This window comes from Periplaneta americana, chromosome 6 (genome assembly GCF_040183065.1).
Source record: "Periplaneta americana isolate PAMFEO1 chromosome 6, P.americana_PAMFEO1_priV1, whole genome shotgun sequence".
Taxonomy (NCBI): domain Eukaryota; kingdom Metazoa; phylum Arthropoda; class Insecta; order Blattodea; family Blattidae; genus Periplaneta; species Periplaneta americana.
This window is the reverse complement of record NC_091122.1, coordinates 84,688,804-84,701,879: the sequence shown is the minus strand read 5'-3', so window position 1 is coordinate 84,701,879 and position 13,076 is coordinate 84,688,804. Positions and strand designations below refer to the sequence as shown.

Here is a 13,076-nt window from a genome sequence, read left to right as displayed (position 1 = left end):
TATTGCACTGTTGTCTTCTACGAGGAAATGTGCATAATTGGTAAATTGCGAAATGAAACCACACCATACAGTTATTTGCAAGTCATGAAGACCTTGCTGAAATAAATCGTAATGGTCACTTCCAGACCATATTCTACAATTAAATGTACCAGCTCCAACATTAAAAAAGAAGTGTGCTTCGTCTGCCCAGGAAACTTTGTCTAATCAATTATTGTTTAGTTCAATCTGTGCTAGCACAAATAAAGCAAAATTATATCTTTTCTGCTCGTCATTTTCTTCGAGTGTAAACACTGATTTTAGTATATAAGAGTCTCGATTAAGATGTTCTCTTAGAATTGTTCAAACTGAGCCATACTTCATTTGCAGATTCCTTGATAACTGGGACTACTAATTCCGTAATATTGGTTCTACCTATTTAATTACTTGACTGAAGCACATCAACAGTGACATCATTGATCACTTCTGGTCTTCCAGATATATTATCTGTAGCAGAGCCAGTTTCCTTAAACCTCCTGGTTAATTCCCCGTAATTACGAATGGAACACGGGCTTCCTCTTTTGTTGTTAAATATTCTAAACTTTCTAAATAATATTGACAAAGACTCCACTTATTCCATATCCTCCTGAGTCCTGAGATATAGTGTACTACACCATACTTCTTACATGATTATGATATAAAATATATGTGACCCGAAGTGTAGTATAATATTCCTGCATTTGTGTCCACACTGTAACCTGTAGAATTTTTCAGTGTTTTTCCTCATGCTAGTGACATTTTTTTGAAGTGTAGAATTATATTGAACTTTAAAAATAAAACAATAAATGTCTCAGAATCAAAAGGATAATAGCATTGGATAAGCTGTATCCTAACATTTAATGATAGAACCACAGCTTGAAACTTTTAAACTCTTGTAACAGTAATAATAAAATTATTACTAGTATTTTAATCAATAAAACTTTAACTATGTAAATGCAAAAAGTAACATAAAAATCCCTACTATTTGCCCAACACAGGATATTTACAACGCTTGAAAAATCTTAAGTGACTTGAATAAGTTTATAGAAACATGTGATGATTGCTGACAACATACCCATTGAATATCCAGTGTAGGGTCGTATTTGAAATATACATGAGCATATTATTATTATTATTATTATTATTATTATTATTATTATTATTATTATTGTTATTATTATTATTATTATTATTATTATTATTATTATTAGTAGTAGTAGTAGTAGTAGTAGTAGTAGTAGTAGTAGAAATAGTACTGTCAATTTATCTGATAAAGCATATTGGAATAAAGTGAGGTATATGGTTGCTTATTGGGATTAAAATTGTGAGTTCTATTTTCTTTGATAGTCCTACATATATAGCTAAAATTAAATTTGGTCGCTTCAAGTAAAATATAAGTAAATATCTATGAATTATTACAATTTATTACAATAAAACAATGATAATAAAATTGTTACTATAATTTGAGCTGTGAACTTTAACATTGTTGCCTTTATATTTATTTTGTTATACGCGTGCTTTTATTGTACTAGAATATTATCGGCTACAAGGTATGGTTTAGCGCATAAATTGAAGACATAAAATATCTGTTACTGGTAGTTTGGAACCAATTCCTAGTAAATGTAATGAAAGAAAATACGATATCAAATAGCACTAGAATATTCCATGATAATTTTTATTGATTTCCGTTATTGGTTCTATAATGGACTTTATTGATTTCATTGTTTATTTCTACCTCAAATGGTTGTATTGACTGAAGATAAATAAAATTATTATATTTGAACAAAACAAATATAAGAAAGAAGGAATAGAATCAAACATATTGAGAATACAAGTTAATTGACTCCTGAAAGAAGTTTCAAGATTCAAGCCAAAGTAGAGACATATGAATTGTCCAGAGAAAATTGACGAATTTCTTATATCCGAAACAGGACGAAGTCAGAATGAGGTTACAAACTGCAGGCAGAAGAAGAAGAAAGTAGTTGTCCATGAGAAATAGCACAAGTAATGCAAACGACCGTGGTGACTCAGATGCTATAGTTATGGAATATAATCTAAAATATAGCATTTAATCACAATGCTCACAACATATACAGTACAGTATAACACACGAATTGAGGACCGTTATAACAAAACTCAACAAACGCCTTATTTATTTATTTATTTTTTTTGATTGCGGGTTTTGACGGATTCTAGTCAATTTGAGTAAAATGATGCAGTGCTCATAATATCACAAAACTCAACATCTCCAGTTCTTAAATTTTTACAAAACTCAACATATCCTCTAACTCAACATTTCACACTATATATTTACAACAATGTAATACATTTGCATTTTGACAACAGTGACATTTCGAAGCTCAAATATTATATTATATATTATTGTTTCCTGCGTTAATTCAGTATATATCTGGCCGCTGTTGTAAGTGCATGTATTGTTAGTAGTGATGAAAATTGGATAAGAATCCTGAGTATTCAAAATCCGTTCAAGCTACTGAAAGGGGCAAAAAGAGTAAATGCAGTGTACGTTAATCTATGAGTAAGAAATATACAGTAGCGCCTAAAAATAACGACATTCATCCAAATTAGATGGTAATCATTGAGAACAGGGAAAAAAGAAAACGTGCTGCAGGTTTTTTCTGTTCAAATGAGCTAATTAACCCTTAAATTGGCAAAGCTTCATTTCTCACACTAGTTTATTAAACCGTGTCGGACTGTAAAGAAAACAACTATCGCAATGACCATATTTTATATGTTGTACAATATTATAGTATTGTGAAATTTTAATTTTCCTACCAATTTTTTCTCTATTGTTCTATTAAAATTATAGCATATAGCCTATTAACCTGTTGTATCCTATGGGATACTTTGCGAATTTAAGGGTTAATTTTCGAGACAATTTATACAAAAATAGCACAACAGTTGAATAGGATAATTTTTTTGCTAAGACATATGAAAGTTGATCTACCTAAACGGCGTAGAAGGATTTCAAAAAGGTAGAAAGATTTGTTCTATTCATATTTCGAAAGGGATGAAAATGGAGAAGATTTCCCAGTAGGCCTACGTTTAGAAAAGTGGCAGATATGTTATTACGACATTGAAGGATGACATAGGTAATTTAGAAAAAATGTTTACTCACAGAAAAATTCTGAAATTTAACTCTTAAATTGTTTTCAGATTCTTGTGGGTCTCAGAATAAAAATTGCATAATGATAGCTATGCTTGTTGGTTATCTAGAAAGCTCTGAACTTTTTAAAGAAATTAAACATTTCTTTCCTATCCTTGACCTCCGAACAATGTGTTTCGATTGATACAAAAAGAGCTGAGAACACATCAATACATCACATTGCCATCAGAGTATTATGAAATTATGGCAATTTTTGGGGACGTAAAAGTTTTGGGCAAAAACTGACATACTTAGGATTTAAAATCGATGGCATAAAATATTATAAAAGTCAAATTACCGTTTAAAATGTCAGAAATAGGGGTACTTACGTACAAAAAAACTTGCAAGAATCATGTGAAGTGTTATGTACAGAAGAAATTTATTCTGATAATAGAATGGATTATTATGAACCATTGCACTGAGATTATGCACAATTTTGAATTTCAATGATTTGTGTAATGTATTGCACAAATAAAAATATTTCTGTCGTCGATTTGCAAATGAGGACATGTCCAAAATAACAAAGTGTTGGAAAATCGCAAAAACTGTAATTAAGTTAATAAATTAAAATATTCATATATATTTTTCTAATTAGATCACTATGGATCCATGAACATTTTAATTTTTAAGACTGTTATGTTTTTTTTTGTGATTTACCAACACTTTGTCATTTTGGACATGTTCCCTTTTGCAAATCGACGACAGATTTAATTGATGCAAATAAAAAGTTCCAGTAATTCAATAACAAATTTTGAAAAAATACAAAAATAAAATAAAATAAAAAAGGCTTGAAATTAGGTTTCATTGTGTTCATTTAACTGTTTTTTTTTAATTCAACAGTACTTAAGAATTATTTTGAAGTACGTATTAATGATTTTGATGAGGATTTTACCAGCTGCGAATGAAAAAAATTAAACATTTTAAGGTATGTGCATTTAAAAAAGTGGATATGTTGAGTTTTGTGAAATTCTTAACTTTTGTCATATTTTTTATTCCAGATAAATAAGATAACAATAATAGTTGCACTTTATATCAATTAATGCATCTCTGAAAGAGGAAAAATATCTGTTTTTTCAGAATTACAATATCAAAGGTCTGAGAATAAACTAAAAAAAAGTTTCGTGTAAAATTTTTAAAGTGGGGTTTGTTGAGTTTTGTGAAAACGGTCCTCAATTTAAGTAAGAAGTGGCGACTGTTTATCAACTTCAGTGCGGGTCTTTCAATCGCCCGTCTGTGGCTGTAGCGTCAACTCCCGCTTGATTGTTACATTCACAGTCGGTCGTTTTGTCGAGTGAGAAATCTAGGAGATTCACCTTGAACAAAATGAAGTTGATCTTAATTATAGGAAATGCTACTATTGATTTGCACTCATTCTCAGAATCTTCTTACGAGATTTCCCCGAAAAAGTACTGTTGGAGTAATCACCAGAATTTGTTTGTGCGTGGGGTACCCATCATTTTTAATTCCTATCACGAAATCTTCGAAACTCCTTACATATTCCACCATCAAAATTACATTGCCACAACGTGAACAGTAATTTATTTTGTTTTATTCATTATATCTGACTAAATACAATAGTATTGGACCCCCGATCACGAGCGTTGCTCATACTGGTGTAAATACATTTAAGTTTTTATTTTAATATTTCGTATGTTCAGTGTTGTTAATGCATTTAATACGTTAAGTTTCGTTTAATGTATATAATGTTTAATATATTTAATATGTATTTTTAATAAATGTATATGTAATTTAAACATCCTGTAAGTAAAACAAATCCTAGAATTTACAAAAAAAACCAAACAAATTAACATTAAAAAATTGTTACCAGCTACTAAGCAATGTTAATGAGCAAAATAACTTCCCGTATGCTAATAGACACTTGTTAATATTTATTTAACATTGCTTACGTGTTTCCCGTGTGCACGAGACTATTGTCAATATATTTTAGATTTACACGGCGAAAATGTTGAGAAGAATAATATTGGAGTCTTTATCATCTGTCGAGACTTTGTATCTCAAATATTCCGAAAGTTAATTTACATTTTATCTTGAAGGTATTATTGCACAAGACATGAAAGGTCGACAGTCACCGGACTGAACGTAGGCGATCTCTTGGAATTTGATTATACTTGAAAATAATGCAACTTAACAACATAGGGGAGAGTTGGCTAAAACAGGAAACCACATTTATTTCGTAGGAATATGCTGCCACTTTTCAAATGAGGCATGTACTCCCTTCCTATACGCAAGCTCTTCCCTGAGCAGTCATTACTTTATGAGCATTTCTTCGTGTGTGTGTTGTGTGGATCGGAATTTAGAAAACGCCGTGTTTCCTACGATATTTCCTTCATTTTAAGGTGTTCATAACGAGGCACTGAAATTCAACAGCTAATGGATAAGTGTTTCAAATAATTCTATAGTTGTCTTCAATTGTAGTTCAGTTGAATTCGATATCTTTCTTCATATCTATCGATGCTTCATATTTAAAATTTCAACACGTGGTCTGACAAAACGGGATAGTGTTTCTTATTATAGAAATTTCTCCAAGCTACGTATAAGGTAGAATCAACAAATAATGATTGAAGACGAGGCAAGGCAGCAATATTAACCTCTTCACCTTACAAGAATGAGCTTGCAGTAGCTGTGGAAGCAAGGCAGCAAAAATTGTAAAAAATTAAACTTTAAGAAATCGGCAGTAGGCCTAATTAAGTGTGGCAATAAGTTTTTTTCTGCACAAAAAAAATGAGTCGAAAAGCAATTCAAGAAAAGTTAGGCCCACTGATCCCTTAAGCAGCTCTGAGATAGTGGAAAACGAGGACAAAGATGAGGCATGTATTTATTGCAACGAGCTCTATTCCAATTCAAAATTGGAAGAGTGGTGAATCCAGTGTGTCCTATGTCAAAAGTGGACTCACGAGGAGTGTAGTGGCATATATCCAGAAGATTTTGATGAATTCACATGCCATTTTTGTAAATGAACAGTTCTCAATTTCAATAATTATAATATTTATAATAATTAATAGCAATGTAATGTACAAATTGACATGGAAATAATTTTTGTTTTGTTCATACTCATGTTTGTGTGCAATTTTTGTGACTTATTCATTAATATTACAACAATTTCAATGGACTTATATAACTGTCTCATTTTATCCAACCAGTTTGGCAAAACGGGGCACTTGCACAATTTTCAATAAACATTATTTTCCTCTTAAGCATTTCGGTACAGAGCAAATTTCCAAATCACTTATTAAATTATATTCCTTAAGGGACTCATAAACTATAATTGTTTCTTATTCCTCTCTGTGATCTGGAAGATATTAGCTATTCCGCGCTAAGTATCTTGTTTTGGCTAACTCTCCCCTAGAACCAATCTTTCAAACATCGTTAGTTCATTTTTCGTTATTAACATTGAAAAATGTTCAGTCTACACCTTTATCAAACAACTAACCATTGCTTTCTCACATATCTACTGTACATCAATTTGAACACATAGTTTAAAAAATAGAATTCTACTTCTAAGTAAGTAAGTAAGTAAGTAAGCACAATCACCGTGAAAGATCAAAATCTCACATAAAGCTGTGAAGGGCTTACCTGCTTGAATTTTTAACACCAGAGAATGTTTTACAATTCCCTATAATTATGTTACTTTCTTGCTGAAAACACTCCGCATAACAACCATATTATAAGCATGCAATTCAAAAAAATATTATCAAACCATGGTGTATCAAAATTGCAGAAAATTATCATAACCGACAATACAAATACTTTCGTTAAACTTGAATTTTTGAATAGGAAACAAATTCGCACCCTCGAATGACGGAAGTTTATTTCATACATTGGCGGATGTTGCGACAATAAAACTCGAGGTTGCTCGCCGCATCTGACGGTCAAGTAGGTAAATAATATGCATTTCGAATCAATGTTTCTTTGCTTTCCGTCTTTACACAAATCTGTAAACACAATACAATTAATATCTGTAACATTCTAACTGCGTTGCTACTTTTTAACATATGAGCACTAAGCAGTTAGGCCTATATTTTAGCACTCAGTTTAGTTACTCATCCAAACTTAGGAATGTAATGATTAAGTTTTGGTAATTTTGGACTGATCTAATTTTAATATACTGCGTTTTGAATTGAATCTCATATAAGATATGAGTTAATTTTTAAACTGCAGTTATATCCTTAACATTATAAGAAACACCATACTTGGAACATTCCAGGAAATGCAAAACTTGGTGAAGTTAATACATGTCACAATAGTTTAAAAAAATGAATAAATGCTCCAAAAAATATATATTAATTCGTAAAAGTAGTGTGCCTAAAATTTATAAATGTGTTTATTATAAGCATTTATTATAAAACGCTATCGAAAATTAAAAATAAAGATAAGGGATATTTAGCAGATTGTCAAAGGAGAGGAAAGTGTTATACTAAAAAAAAAGATAAATTTAGTATAAATGTTAGAATTACGATACCACTCAAACTACTTATTTCTGAGTGTACAATAATAATAATAATAATAATAATAATAATAATAATAATAATAATAAAAATAATAATAATAATAATAATTCTTACTTACTTAAGGCTTTTAAGGAACCTCAGGTTCATTGCCGTCCTTACATAAGCCCGCCAACGGTCCCTATCCTGAGCAAGATTAATCCAGTCTCTCTACCATCATATCCCACCTCTTTTCATTCCAAGTACCAAATCTCATAACCTTATTTCTTTGCTGTGATCGTGCCAGAAATCAGTCTCATTCCGAGACTTATTTTGAGATTTCGTAACAAGCTGTTTTTTTACTGTGATATGATGGGTTGTTAGCCTTTCGCCCAATCCCCAAGCTGGAGGACCACCCCTTATCGGTTGTCCATGACTGCTTATTCAATGTATTCGCAGCTACCCTTCATTTCTGGAGGCCGTAATAATAATAATAATAATAATAATAATAATAATAATAATAATAATAATAATAATAATAATAATAATAATAATAATAATAATTGTAATTTAAAATGTCTAAATTATTTTCTATTTTATTGAAACATTTCAATTAATTTTTAATAATCATATGAAAATACAAAATAATTTCATTATTTACTTACTAAACAGTAATAAATTAAGAAAGTTTCTCAAATGTTCTCTAGGCGTATTGCAATTATTAATAATGTTTGTTCTTTTCAGGTATTTTATTCATAATTTTCATCAGGAGCACATCTGTGGTATGTGAAAAAGAAAGCGGAATATCCATCAGCTCATGTAAGTACTCTCGTCATATTGCAAGTATATTTTATGTTTTTTTTTTCTGAGATGTGTATTGATTCTCTTATTATTTTCCCTTCGTTAGTAATAATTGAATTTAATTTTCTTGAGTACTTCAAGCTTTTATGTGCTGAACAGGTACGCATAATTAAATTTGTAAATTGGAAATCTCAAGTAATATGGATCTGCGAACTGTTGTATTTAGACTATTACAATTTACAATGTTCTTTGTTACATGAATTCACTCACTACACGTAATTAATATATTTTTCCTTTAATTTCTTATCCATAGGCAGAAAAAAAATGTATACACACACACACACATATACAAAAACGACTTGTAAATTGTATTTAAATATTTAGTGCATGTTATATCATATCTTCCCTATAATATATTTATATTTTAAGCAAAATATCAAATTTTTATATTTATATACTCGTAAGCATAAGTGCAATACTTGTAATAATTTTTCTCATTTAATACATAAGAATATATTCTGATTTACATTTAGTGAAATATACTATATTTTTATCTCGCAATTTTAATAAATTCGTGACTTAACGAAACACACTGTCATAATGGTATATGGAACTCTTTTAATTTATGAATATATTTTTTTCGTGCTTAGGTAAAATAGACAATTGTGATATTTCTTTAGTGTGAAAAGAGTTGGTAATTTTCTTTTGTACGCCAGAATTGTTGCTCGAAATTGTTCACAAAAGGACATTTTATGACACGCGTGCAATAAAATTAAAATAGCAAGAATTACATCATTAACTAGGTTGTATTTATAACAAAGCTATATGTCATAATATCAAAATTAATTAAGACGAAGACTTTATAAAAATAATTACTTTTATTAATCAATAACGCAATCTTATTTCTGAGTATTAAAAGTAAAGATAAAAATGAAATATAAAATTTAACCAAGCGACCTGTTCTGATAAATTTACCAGAATCACTGTTACTGAAATCTCTTTCGTTTTCATACTAACCAACCATTCGGCTTCTCTTCTCTTTCGACTTTTCGCGACATTTTTTGGAACTGAAACCCAATTGAAGGGTTCAGAACCATAGTGAACCAAGCGCCATTTACTAAAATCGTAGAAAACAAGGGTTAAAATGAAGTTATTACCATAATTATATGGAAACAAATAGTAAGTAACATAAAGTATACACATTAAAACTAAATGATGTGTCAATCTTCATTAAACTATGATATTCACCTAACTTTAACCCTTGCTTTCTCCGTTTTTAATAAATGGCGCTTGGCCCACTATGGCTCTTAGCCTTTCAGTTATTCTTTATAAGCTATTTGTAAATTACCTGCTGGTGAATTTCTTTCCAAATTTAGCAACAATAAATGACATCACGAATATATCATTGTAGATTAAATCAGCCATCACAAATCAAGACAAACTTAAGTTTCTCATATTGAGTATTTTATGAGAGATATGTTTAAAAGTTTACATTTGGTGTGATAGTAATATCGAAAAGAATATTAAAATGTATTATTAATGCAATACTAATCATTTGTTTATTTTATTTTATTAATATAAATATATATCGCATTATAAAGTAGCCTGTAATTTATGTTTAGTACTGTACATAATTTATAGTCAAATTCATATATACAATGAAATATTTCTTAAATATTTTTATGTGTCTTGTATTTCATCTGCATTTTCTGGGAGCTTATTTTATGGTATAAATTGTAAATTTTAATCGTTAAATTAATGAATACAAAAGTTAAAATATGCAAGGTAAATTATATTGAGTCCTACGTTTGTAGAGGACACAAAACTGAAGAAATTACAATTTGAATTATTTTTTTCCTTGCCGTGCGTTTACCTGTTACATAATACAATAACATTTTACTTTTATTTGCGCTGATAATGTTTCAAACGTTTGATGTGCAGAACTTGTTTGCTACAGGTAAAGAAATATTCAACGATTCGGAGCAACCCATATACTCTACCATCATGAAAGGTAAGAAGAGAAAAGGCTTCCTAATATTTATATACTAACACCTTACATAGCGATTCTAATAGATAAATAATTTTTTTCCTGCCTTACGTTACAAAAGTGACACAAAGCTCCGAAATGTTAATGTTTCCATATTTATTACAAATTACGGAGTCCCAAAAACTCCAAACTAAGTAAGCCTATATGAAATCGAGTGATCAGCAATTTACTTTAATGAATTAAACGATTGATTCTTTTTGGATATATAGAGCGTAATTAATATTAAAATAGTCTGATTTATTAACTGATTAATGCGGAAATGCGAACATATAGCTTACAATCTTGTGAAGACTTGGCTAAACATTAGGTTAATGAATATGTTACTATATGATATTTTATTATTATGAATTTAATAAATAATGTATAGTTACTGGTAAGAATTTAAGCCATTTTAATTTATACATTTCCAATAACTGTGACATAAACTTGTGAATAAATGGTTAATAAGAGCATTAATCAAAAATAAATTAAAAATGGAGAGATATACAGGCCTATGTCATATAACAAATGTTTATGAAACTCTAAATAATAAAGATTTTACTTCCTATCGGTTAATGTGATCTTCTAAAATTTGCATTTCTACTAATATTTCGTTAAATTGTTTATTACTAAACATTTAATTTCACACAGACTGTACAATTTTATTTTAGTGCAAGATGATTGCGAAGTAATTTAAGTGAATATATTACAATTTCCGTGTAAACATACTGTCACACGTAAGAAGTTCCTAATTTTTCTATTATGGCCATACCTATTAATATTAAGATAACTTTATATAACCATTTTTGAAATATGAACATCAGGAATTAATTTTATGTAACCTATGTGTGCTATACGTGTATGTATACATAAGTACATACATGAATTTTATTTCTGACCAAAGCAGCTACTGCTAAATATTATGTGCTTGTTAGTTCTTCATGCAGTTATAAGAATTGCACAATTGCGGTAAATTTGTTTTTACTTTCTTATCTTCATCTTAAATAGCATAATTATTAAACATTAAAAGTGAAAGAGAACTTAATGAAGACGGCTTGATTGCATAAAGTTCGGAAATGTACACCGAGAGTTTCAAAGGAACATTATTCAATACGTAATATATTTAATGTCTTGTGTATGTCTATGACGATCATGCAACACTGTATTATTATTATTATTATTATTATTATTATTATTATTATTATTATTATTATTATCATCATCATATTGATATTGCTATTATTCTAAATATTTGATGACTATGAACCAATACTTGATACAGAGAATTTGATATTCACAAAAATACAGGGTGATTCATAAGTAACTACAAACTTTCTGGTTGTAATGTAGAGGTGAAAATAAGACTAAAATGTTTTATTCAACTTTCTTTGTAAATATTTACTGTCAGAATTGTCTATCTTGCCAGGCATAAAAAATATGGGCCAGTAAAGATTTCGGATGTGTCACGTTCGCCTACATAGCGACTGTGGTAGGTGTTAGTTATTCGTACACCCCACTACAGTTGATTCCAACCTGATAGGAATTTGTTTACCTATGCGTAGGTATGTTTAGTTATATAACGCTGTTTTATTTCCTACCGTCACCACGTTTCGTTAGTACACCTTCATTTTGTCGTTAGTGCAGTAGGCATCAGGTGTGTACGGTACGATAAGTAGTGCAGGACCAGTTGCTTGGCCAGCCAAATAACAGGACCTGAACTCCCTGGACTTCTGTTTTCGGGGCCGTTTCAAGGCGCTCGTTTATACTATTCAATCTCCGAAAGTAGCAAAACTACAGCATCGAAATCAAAATGGCTATAAAACTGTACCAAATGAGTTGAACGGAGTCTGTAACATTCCAAGATCTGTACATACCTATGCACAGTAAACAAAGTCCTATCAAGTCGGAATGAACTGTAGTGTGGTGTACGAATAACAAACATCTACAGCAGTCGCTATACAGGAGTACGTGACACATCCGAAGGCTTTACTGGCCCATGTCTTTGATGCCTAGCAAGATAGGACATTATGCATCATAACTCTGAAAGTAAGGATTTGAGGGAAAAGTTTTATAGAACATTTTAGTCCTATTTTTACGTGTATGTTACACCTACAAGGTTTGTACACGTACTTATGAATCATCCTGTATAATTCGTGTGCGATATAAATTGAAACAATTCTTGTGGCAGGGATAACTAATTTAATTATAATGTTAATTATTACATTTGTTACTTCAGGTATTATTTATTTAATATTCTCCGTCATAGATAATTTGTAAGTTAAGCGTTTTAATTTATTTGTAGTTTATATACAAAATTGGTTTTCGTCTTTTGAAAGGTAATGTAAGTTCAAGAAGTTCTATCAGTGGAAATATTCTTTTCAGTCAGTAGCAGTCAACGTTTTATTTCTGTTCATGCTTGTTAACTCAATAACTTTTTGCTTTTCTGTGATTTCTTAATTTTCTGTTTAATTTATTTGTGGAATGTCCAATGACGTGACCGATTCAATAATATTCTTACTCTACAAATTTGAAGAGATAAAATTAACATATTACAGATTTCGGTATGTTTCATTCCTCGTCATTCAATAATGCAATACAAAATTGTAGCGAAAAATGTTATTGT

General features: G+C 30.0%; 1 long non-coding RNA gene across 1 annotated transcript in view; it reads left to right on the top strand.

The window, feature by feature from the left end:
• The window catches only part of LOC138702212 (uncharacterized), a 550,748-nt gene extending 540,303 nt beyond the window's left edge, over positions 1-10,445 (top strand). Inside the window, exons 4-5 of the long non-coding RNA XR_011332806.1 lie at positions 8,371-8,445; positions 10,385-10,445. This is a non-coding gene — a long non-coding RNA (uncharacterized lncRNA). The remainder of the gene's footprint in view (positions 1-8,370; positions 8,446-10,384) is intronic.
• Positions 10,446-13,076: the final 2,631 nt, after the last annotated feature.